The 9,014-nt window shown below is 36.9% G+C and overlaps 1 protein-coding gene and 1 long non-coding RNA gene across 6 annotated transcripts in view; one reads left to right on the forward strand and one right to left on the reverse strand.

The window, feature by feature from the left end:
• Window positions 1-4,560, reverse strand: part of LOC112160548 — a 36,984-nt gene extending 32,424 nt beyond the window's left edge. Inside the window, exons 1-2 of one of the 2 annotated variants that reach the window (XR_004947525.1) lie at window positions 4,169-4,560; window positions 3,566-3,833 (exon numbers count right to left, since the gene is read on the reverse strand). This is a non-coding gene — a long non-coding RNA (uncharacterized LOC112160548). Of the gene's footprint in view, window positions 1-3,565; window positions 4,127-4,168 lie in introns of those variants that run through there. The other variant, XR_004947524.1, reaches the window with a different exon arrangement.
• LOC112160546 (protein unc-13 homolog C) overlaps window positions 1-9,014 on the forward strand; it is a gene marked incomplete in the record, with an annotated part of 136,537 nt that overhangs the window by 14,205 nt on the left and 113,318 nt on the right.

Raw genomic sequence — 9,014 nt, forward strand, 5'->3', positions numbered from 1 at the left:
GCATAACCAGACATAATCCATAGGCTGCATAAGGAACTCTGGATTATAAGGTGCACTTAAAACAACAGAAAATTGTTATATTTGGGGAAAATTATCATATGGAGTAGTAATATACAATTCTGACTTTTTTTTAGAGAAACTTTCACATGCAATGAGTTCAGAGATGTTGCATTGCAAACCTGCCTGATAAGTGACCGATAAAGACTTAAATATGACATGAACACAAGCTTTATTTCTACAGAACTTTTCAAAACAATGTAACAAAGCTAACAAAACTCGAAATAACTTCATCTTAAATTCTCACTGAGAAGGGCATGTCTGAATGTCACTTTTTTGTGTGTTAGTCCAAGAAGCAATTCTTGTCTTTTGTAAAGCACAAAAGTACTTTGCACTTCAGAGGCAATTTTTTTTTTGCTAATGCACAACTAAGTCCTGCAGTGGTACTTCTGATTAAAAAAAGCTCATAAAATATGAATGTGGCATAATTAGGTAGTTAGCATTTAGCTGTTGCAAACCTGACCAGAAAGGGTTAAAGTGCAAAAAAACTATGTATTGAATTTTAATCCAAAGAAATAAAACATCAGAAACAAAATATTTTAATGTTAATTTACTTGAGAGTTCTAAAATGTACCTTGTTTATTTAGAAAACTTTACTCCAGTAGTTTTTAAAATATGTTTTTATCAAGGTGCAGGAATTGTGCTACACCTTCCTCTGCTTTCAGAAGAAGAGTTCAGGGATGTTGTGTTAACACATGACTGGTTTTAAACTTTCTACAAATACTCGAATCTTTCAGCCCCCTTTCACATGCTTTCACACTCCACGTCCGTCATGTCACTCAGTTCATGTAGCATAAACAGATGAAAGTGGCACCGCCAGTGTTACAAGTTCAGCTTTCGTTTTTTTGGACCTCCTCGCTGAATTTTTTATCTGAGAAACAAATTGAGTGACTTGTCAAACAAACATCCACGCTGCTGAGTGAAGCTTTTCTCTGTGCAGGAACACATCTCCTTTTCTTGTAGCAACTCAGCTCCATCAAAGACACCAAAGCCTGGGAGCTGATTGTTTGGAGGGGGGCGGAGATGCACAGACACATAGTTGTTTCAGATTTTCTTTGTGGGCCATGTGCATCTGAGTGATTATCAATTGACTAGAAAAATACAGTTTTTAAATAATTAGTGGCTCGCTTTAAAATTCATGTGGAAACAGCACTTGATTCAAAAACAGCCCCAGATTACCGGCAGGGGCAAAAAAAGAAAAAAATACTGTTATTTTTTAATCAAGCAAAAACTAAGTGCCCTTTACTTTCAGATGAAAACAGTATGAGGGAACCTGGTGCTGCTTATTATATGATAGACTGACTGTTAGAAGCTGTGCAGGCCATTTTAAAAGCATAACTACTCAGATACAGCAGGTACAGTAGCTCCATGTGGTGTAAACAGTGAGCAAGACTCATAGTTAATAATTATATTGGATGCTTGTTATTCTTTTTTTTTAAGTTTCCCAGAAGAAAAGTCATTGAGTTTGTTTTGCTCTGCAGCTAAAACATGAATTTTACATTATGGGATTGAGCAAACAAGAAGGTTTCCAGGAGAAGACAGAAAAAAATATTTTATATTAGTCAAAAGAAAATCACTTAGATGATTTCTAGAGTTCTGTTGAATGACACAATATGTTTTAGAAATGCGTCTGAACTTGGAGGTGTCAGTACATACATAGCGAAAATGCAGCAACTATGCTACATATTCCCCAATAGTGCTGCCACAATTAGTCGATTAATCTATGACTAATCGACTATTAAAATAGTCGACAACTAATTTAATAGTCGATTAGTTACTTTATATTATATAGAGTCAGAGTGTAGAGAAGTGTGAAGTTATAATGGAATTCTGCTAGCTTTTTGGACTATTTTGGCATTTAGTAAGGTTTTTTAGGCTATTTTGGAGTTTAGATATTTCAGCCACATGCTAGCTATTTTGGCTAATTGAGTTTTTTTTTCAGTTTTTTTGTGGTTATTTTGAAGTTTAGCTAATATTTCAGCTCCATGCTAGCTGTTTTTGCTAATTTAGGCTTTTTTTCAGGTTTTTTTTTTGTTGCTATTTTGACTAATTAAGGAATTTTCCAGTTTTTTAGATTAATTTTCATTTAACTAATATTTTAGCTGGCTATCATCTTTAGCAATTTCAGCTATTAATTTCAGCATCTTCACCTATCAGCACTAGCATCTTCAGCGGCCAAATACAGCATTATCACAGCTAATGCTATATATCTAGTTTAAAGCTAATGATGGTAAAGATGCTTTACATCCACTTTGACCCGATTAGTCGACTAATCGGAAAAAATAATTGGTGACTAGTCGACTATTAAAATAATCGTTCGTGGCAGCACTATTTCCCAACCTCCTCCACTAGGGGTATGTATTGGCAAGAGTCTAGCAATATGATACATATAATGATACACGTCTCACAATACATTACATATCACGATATATCCTCTGTTCATGACCAGCTGCACTGCTTCACTCGTTTTTATCTATGAAACACTGCAATCCATGCTGGTCTCGCAAGATCTTTCTGCTGTTTTTGTCATGGTGTAGAGCTGCTCAAAGAGGCTCAGTGCTGCCAGCTAACGGTTGGGGGTTTAGATGGAAAACAAAAGTAAGACACTGAACACTGATCATAAATAATTCATTAAATATAATCTTTTCAGCAATTTAAATCGATACAAGTATCACCAAACGAAATATAGCAATATCGCCAAATCGATTTTATCTATAATTTACTGTTCTCTTGGATTCTGATTTGTGATAATGCAATGCCAAAAGGAATCCGCTGTGCTTTTAGAGAGGCAGTTTTTACTGCAACTAAACATCTCAGTTCAACATTGCACAGTGAGAAAGACTTTTTACAAGTAGAAAACATTAAATCCAGCTTCCATTCTTCACAGGAGTGAAAACTCACCTTTAAGTCAGACCATTTCTAAGAAATGGAAAAAAGACTGACGTTTAAGACACTACTGGTCTCATTGAGCATGGGAGATATCCATGACGGAAAAATGCAAAGAAACTCAAAGAAGCACTGGTTGTTTTGAAGATCTTTTTGATGAAAAATATATTTTGACATTACACAATGCACAAGTAAATTGTGCCAGAAAAAAAGAAAGACATTTTGTCAGAACCTCACAGACTTTTGAAATGATCTATTGAATATTGGCAGAACTTAAAAGCAGACATCATGCTGTAACGACAATAATCAAAGTATTTTACTTCCTAACTAAAGTGCATAAAATACTATTCCCTCAACAATCCAGGATAACTCACAACCATCATGAATGTAAGGCAGGTATGCAGTAGGTCATGGTGAGAAAAAAATGAAAACAACAAGCAAATATGAGAGAAAAGAGATGAGAGGATTTTTTTTTCTTTTTGTCTACCACTTTCAGGGACTTTTATACATGTATACAAATTTTACAGCATATGCCCTTCCTGATCCAACCCACAACATTTATCTAGATTGGGACTAGCATGTACACACTGTAAAGCACCCCCATGTGGTTGTGGTAACTCACAGCACCAGGTAGTTCCAGGCAGACTCCCATCCAAGAAAAATCCAGACTCAGTCCTGCTGTTTTTCCGAGATTAGGTGTGTTCAGGGGTGGCAAGGCTGTAAATGAGACCAATAAGGCATAAATAATTGCATTAGTAGATAAAAATAAACAATAAAAGATGGAAAAATATAAAAAAGATGAAGACAAACGTGTTCAATAAAAGAAACCAGGCATGTTTTGGCATTGCCAGCCTCCAAGTTGTGAAAAACTAAGAGATGAGGAGAGAATTCTTAAAAGAGAAAACAAAAAAGCAAACAAAAATGGATCAATGTTAGAAAGTAATTGAGAAAACAAAGGTGAGATTGGCCAGATTTAGCAAAGCAGCAAAAATAAAGCAGCCAAAGCTCTAAAATCTAATTAATAATGCAGCATACTTCTAGACATCATTATTTCTCAGACAAATCGCCAAACCAAGTAAACATACCACTACAAAAAGAGTTAAGATGGATAATAACATTAGCAAAGAAGCACAACAAACAGGCCCCACTCCTGCCTGTTATGCTAATCTTGCTTAACTTTACCACTTCCTGTTTCATTTGGCAATTTCTTAAGTTTTGGACTCACCTATCACTCCTCCGAACTCTTTCTTTTCCACTACAACCAGCTCCAGTGTCAGTCTTTTCTTTAATCATTTGCTTTAGGCTCCTCCCTTTATTTTACTTACTTTAGCAGCCAATAAGCTGACCTGGCCACAATATCTCTAGAACTGCCCTCTACTGGGAGGACCCCAGCAATCAAGCCTCACTCTTCAGCTTCTGCACTTTCACACAGTTACCCTTGAAACTGTAAGCTCTATGAGATACACAGTATAGTCAGACTCAGACCACACCACATTTGATCTTAGGTTTGTACGCAATAATATGAGAAGCGATTAGTTTGCCTCTCTAGTCCACTCTTAGATGCCCACATTTTAGCAACCTCTTAAAAATATATTCCTTTATGGTATGGCTTAAACCCAGACCTGCAATAATCTAACTGATATCAAAGAATCTCAAGGGAGTTTTTGCAAACTGAATGCAGAATTCCTCCTCAACACTGTGAGACACGGATGAATTCAGAGAGGAAATAACTGGAAAGTTCTTTCTGCTAAAGGTGGGTCTGCAAGCTGCTGCTGCTGTAAAGAAATAAAACATGTGGGTGAATATAGGATTCAGCTGTGCAGCTCTGTGAGCACAAAGAGCTTGAGATGATCATTATGGACCATGATCGCCTATATATCTCACATCTTAGTCTACTGCTCTGTAAAACTTAAAGTTTACATAAAAGCCAGCTGTCACTTACAATAAAGCGGCAACTCATTTATGTTCAAATGTCTATTTTATGAGATTTTGATGGTGTCATAATTCAGCAGTCATGATTATCAAATTATGGTACTCATTTCTTTACCTTAGCAGTTTTCACTCTCTTGAATGATCTCAACTGGGCGACTGTGTCCCAACTTTAGAGTGCGTAAAATACTAGAAGATTCTGGCATAAAATCCACATGAGAAATCGCATTGACTAAAGACTCTAGAGGTTCTCATTAGATGGGTTATGTTGGGCGATGGCGAAAGCAATGAGGCGACTGAGCTGTAAAAATGGAAGTCTACTGAAAGTGATTAATTCTTCCAAAGAAACTTATCGGCCTCAATAAATCAACTGATAAAGGTGATAGTCTGTGTGAGAGGCGAAGTAAGTTCCTTCCACAAGATGGATACTAGATCTAGATGTTCATGTGTGGAGATAATTATATTTGTAAACCTTAGCTACATATTTGCTCTGTGGAATTCATTAGGAATCTTTTTTATGTTATGTTTCTGTTTTTTAAGTTCTTACAGAGTTGATTTTAGTTCATGGATTTGAGCTTGAATGCAGTAAAACTTTGCTCTGTTAAGAGACAAACATTTCCATATGTATCTGAATATATTGAAAATATCTATATTATAATGTTTATTAAATATCTCCACATGGTATAACTATTAAAAGCATGGAAACCATCCAAAAATTAACGATGAATGACACCAAAGTTGTATTGTAATAAGAAATGTAATATATTTTTTAACAAGGCATGTTGAAACGTCTGAATAAAATAGATGATCACACAGAAAACCATGTTAAAATAGAATACACAAGCTTTTGTTACTTTAAATGTAACAAAATGTGTGTTATTTAAGTGAAATGTATGAATACATTTCTCCTAGCATTCTAGCTTCTTTTTCAAAAGCAAACAAAAACTTTAAGAAATGTTGCTAAAAAGGGGGAAAAAAAAGCATTTCTAGTTTATTGGGTTTGCCAAATGTCGTTGAATGTCTATAGCCTGAGATGGTCAACATTTGGATTCACAAATATTGTGTTCTTGGATTTATAGGATTTTGAGCTTGCTGTCCTCCACTAGAATGGATTCTCCAAGCTGGCTAATAAAAAGAGGGATATTGTTTTTCATCACAAGTCCAAGTCCAATCTTCTGTCCCTACACAGCAACTCAAAAATTGTTTTTCATGTCATAAAACAAAAAACAAAAGTAAAATAAAAAATAAAAAATCTCTACAACATCTGATAGGACAGTAGTGTCTTGGAAGAAAAAAAAATAGAGTTGAAATAACAAAATCTTCTCATGTACCACGGCTCAAGCCAACTTAAGTAAGTCTCACACCCAAGTTTCCACTGCTCGAAAGAAAGTGTAGATATACATCAGATAGAAAAACATCAGATGTAAATTAGGTAATTATTGCATGATTGGTATTATTGTCATGTTTTTTTACATTTTAATGAGTCTTTAGCAAATTATTGAAATATTGTAAATATTTATTTCAGTCATTTACTTCATTCAAAAATTACCTATAAACCGGAGTTTGACAAGACAGAAAGAGACAGAATATGTATATGATACAATGTCCATTGTTTACAAACTGGTACTGAAAGGGTTTAAGTCCCACTCCGATCATCTTTTGAATGATTGCAAAAGCTTTTCCAGTCCAGTGGTCTTTTAAATATGATTATGCTGTTTTTAGGCCAAATCAAAACACTTGTCATTTTCTAGGACATAGTTTCTGCAGAGCTGGAGAAGTTCATCAGAAATTTATCTCTGAGTTGTGGTCAGGACTATTGGCGCAGAGCAAGCCTGCACTGATTTCCCATCATCCCTTTGCTTACAGTCTCTCCCGGTAGCTCACAGCCCCTTGCAACCTCAAGCTAACATTAGCAGTGCAACAAAAATGGTGAGCAATATTGGAGCTCTCCTATGCCAAATTTTGAGGCTCAGATCATTGACTGTATAAAATAATTGGACAGAGTGAGTATGACGTCACCCATTAAAAAAGGAAAAAAAAAAAAAAAACGAAAATGACTTGCTTCCAGTTTTAACCAAATGAAGTCAAATCGGTTGCCATTTTCTTGCGATATGTCTGTTGCCACATTGGAACCAGATGTTCTCTGTAAGTCGTAAATTGGTCCGTGTTGGTCTAAAGGTGCATTCACACTGAACGTGATTCACGCAGCAGAGGCGGCCAGCTTCAATGTTAATCAATGAAACAGGCGCGCTCTGAGGCGAATTGAGCGGCTGGCGCGGTGCGAAAGTCTGGTAGCAACTCGATTTGAGCGACGAGGAACGAATTGGGCGGCGCAGCCAAAATGTAAATACCTGAAGATTGACAGGTTGCTGCGTCGCATCTGCCAATCAGGAACTTTGGGCACGGGACTTTTTCAGTGACTCGACCAGCGGGTAGAATACTTGTCCAAAGAGAGCATTATTATACAGGACTTTCATCTTTCTCATTTACCCGTTTCAGCCGCAGGTTCCCAGAGCTCATCCAGCTACTTTTGGGCGAAGGTGGGATACATTCTGGACAGATCGCCGCCTTTCGCTCACTCAATATGCCAGCAGACAGAGAGAGACGCTGCGGGGGCTGCCAGCTCGGGTCTCATAGAGACATTAAAAAAAAGGAAAAAGGTCTCCTAATTTTATTTTCCCCACTCAGATTAATACAAAACAGTGAGCCTTCAAGCTCAGCCACAGAGACACACAAACACAGTGGAAGCGGCTGTCATACAGACATAGCCCCCAGTACCCAGAAAATCCAAATAATCCTAACCCAAACATGGAGACATGATTACCGATGTTTTTGTAGAAGTCACACAATAAATAAACCTTATTTCTCGACATTATATGTGTCTTCTATTTATTCTAAGTGAAGAGATAGATCCACAGGGCAGGTAGCTCCTCCCACATGCGTCCGCGGCGTCAGGAACACATTTTTGACAGGCGGCAAGCAGCGAATTCGCCACGCAAATTTGTCACACGAATTGCGTTCGGTGTGGAAACCACTCTCTCTCCAATCAGTAGTAAGCTTGTTAAGGCCACACCCTTTCCACTAATAAGGAGAGTCTATCAATCAATCGAATCAATTTGAATGTTTCATGGTGATGGCACCTACTTTTAATGTAACAGAGCAATAATGGTTATTCTGACAAATAGAATGACTGTTTATTTCCCTATAGAAGTCTATGGGATTTGGGGGTTTTGGGACCAGCAGGTACTTCCTATTTGGAACTCAGTCCAGTTCTCATTTACAGTCAAATGCTCAAATGAGGAAAACAAGGACATACGTGGATCTAGTTGTCAGAATGTATCCCACTGATTATTTTTCAAACTGCATTTTTTTATCTGCTGTGTAAATAAAAAAATACTCAAATGCAGCTTTAATTTTCTCTATGTATGTCCTCTATTATGAGGAAATTATTACAAGAAGATGTTAAAAACACTAAAAATAGGATTTTCTCTGGAGAGGCTCTTTAAGCCTGGTTTGGGTGGCAGCTTTGCTGCTCAGCTTAAAAGACGGTTTAACATAGATTTGGTCCCTCCTCCTCCTTGCTATCATTTGTGACACTTGTTGACATACAAATCCAAACTAGGTGAGTAGTGAATATTTTATTGTGCTCTAGTGACCTAATAAGAAAATTAAGTGCACTCTAGTTTACAAGCAAGTAAATCCAGCTGGACAGCAGGAAGCAGTCAGCTGGTAGAACCTGGAGTCTGAACTAAACAGAGTGAAGCTGTTTTTAGCTGTTATGCTATACAGATGGAATCAGTGTCAATCACCTCTTTATTAAAGTCCAAACTTTTTCTCAATGCTCTCTTACGGCTTTCATCATAAAAAAAACAACTTTGCCTTTTCTTTTTATTGTGTTCTATAGGTGCAAATCAAACAGCTATATACATCCGTGGGTTTCCTCTCTAACCTCAAACATTACCCCAAAGCTTCAAAAAGAAAACAAAGGTTTGCAGAGGTGTTCTCAGGCTCGGCTTTCTGCTTGATATCTGCTGTTTTTGCAGGAGCAGAGAACCAAACCTTGTTTGCCCTCAAACAATGACAGTTTTGATCTGACATTGTGATAGATTTTGTCACCATGGTGACACCTGAAAGCTGTAAAA

Source organism: Oryzias melastigma, linkage group LG3 (genome assembly GCF_002922805.2).
Source record: "Oryzias melastigma strain HK-1 linkage group LG3, ASM292280v2, whole genome shotgun sequence".
Classification (NCBI taxonomy): Eukaryota; Metazoa; Chordata; class Actinopteri; order Beloniformes; family Adrianichthyidae; genus Oryzias; species Oryzias melastigma.